The 1,594-nt window shown below is 39.3% G+C and overlaps 1 pseudogene; it reads left to right on the top strand.

The window, feature by feature from the left end:
* The first annotated feature begins 361 nt into the window (after positions 1 to 361).
* LOC102826503 lies at positions 362 to 699 on the top strand (annotated as a pseudogene).
* Positions 700 to 1,594: the final 895 nt, after the last annotated feature.

A 1,594-nucleotide genomic window follows, 5' to 3' on the forward strand; every position in this document is an offset into this window, starting at 1 on the left:
ATGTACTCTCATTGGACCACGCCCAAGTGGAGGTATCCTCACTGTTTTTAAATCTTTTCCAGCCTCCATAATCATGACTGAGTTTTACATTTCCCTGTGTAAGGAAGGAATTATAAGCAGCATCTTAACAAATTGAATTTTTTTCTGAAAACAGCTAACATGACTCAAATCAAAACTCCTTTCACACTTTATGTAGACAGTGGCTGATTAAATGAACTTGACTTCATACTAAAATTAACTGTGAACTTAAAATGAAGGCTGCAGAAAAAAGATACTTCCACCTGTACAAAAATTGTTTCAAGCAATAGTTAATGTAAAGTGAAAAGTCCCACACAAAGACCAGCACTGGATCCCACTAGGAATGGCAGCCCCATATATGAAAGAAAGGCAGGTTTGCTGCGGAGCCCGCGATGGATGCGTACTGGAAGTATTTAGACGAGCACACAGACTATGCTTCTCAATGCAAGAAGTTAAGAAGCCCATTTGAATCAATTTGTCCCCAGTAGTGGCATTCAGTTTTCCTAGATTCATACTTGGTACATTCCATGTTCTGATTATCAATGAATGTTTGCAGATGTTTGTCCTCATTTTGAGTTTAGCAGGCTGGAAATCCAAATTCAGATCAAATATTTTGATAATAGACGAAACTGCTTAAAACTCAAAAAAATGTTTGAAATAGGGCAATTCTAGCCCACAAAAGTACATGCAAATTCCTAAGTTGCTCCTGAACTTTTCATGAACATTGAAATTATTCTTTCTGGACGTTCAACAGTGCTACATGTTCCTTGGGGTGATAGTAAACATTGATACCGTTTGAATTAAGGTAAATGTCAGTACTCGTTCCCTATATACAACTCTTAATAGCTAATATGATGAAATAACAGAATTCTACCATTCAGATAATGAACAACTGAAAGAAAATGGTGTACAATGTGATTAGCTTTAATTCAATAAGAAACCCACATTTTAAGAAAAAAATTAAAGCCTATTATATAAAAAAAAAAAAGTTAAAGGTCACACAGAACACTGAACATTCATGTTTGGACTCAGGACATATAGACAAATGGCAGCCCAGTCAGCACACATGGGTCAGAGGGCTTGGGAAATACAATGGAATGTTTTATAAATGATAAATGCAGTTTTCTTCTTAGTTCATCTGTATTTTCTGATTTTCCTCTAAGGAGCAAATGCTGTCTTTGTGATTGGGGGGAAAAATGGACAATAAATTCTCAATTTGAAAAATTAAACAAGGAATGAACACACCAATGTTCATCATGGCACTATTCCAATGACTTAAAGGTGGAAACCCCACGCTCCCCTGGTGACCAAAAGTGTGGCCAGTTCCCACCCTCATCCACCCCCAGAGCAGACCTTACTCTCTGGGAGTTCAGAGCCACTTGGTTGCGAGACACGCCCTATGAAGTGGGGACCTGCTGTGCCAATTTGGTGCATGGATTCAGGTGGGCTTGGCTCCAGACCTAAAAAACCCATAGAGCCACCAGACCAGCATTCAACCAGTCACACTACTGCCAGCATCTGTGGTCCTAACAGATGCTGAAACCAGCTCTTCATCAAGGGCCCCCATGGACTACTC

This window comes from Chrysochloris asiatica, unplaced genomic scaffold (genome assembly GCF_000296735.1).
Source record: "Chrysochloris asiatica unplaced genomic scaffold, ChrAsi1.0 scaffold01713, whole genome shotgun sequence".
Lineage (NCBI taxonomy): Eukaryota > Metazoa > Chordata > Mammalia > Afrosoricida > Chrysochloridae > Chrysochloris > Chrysochloris asiatica.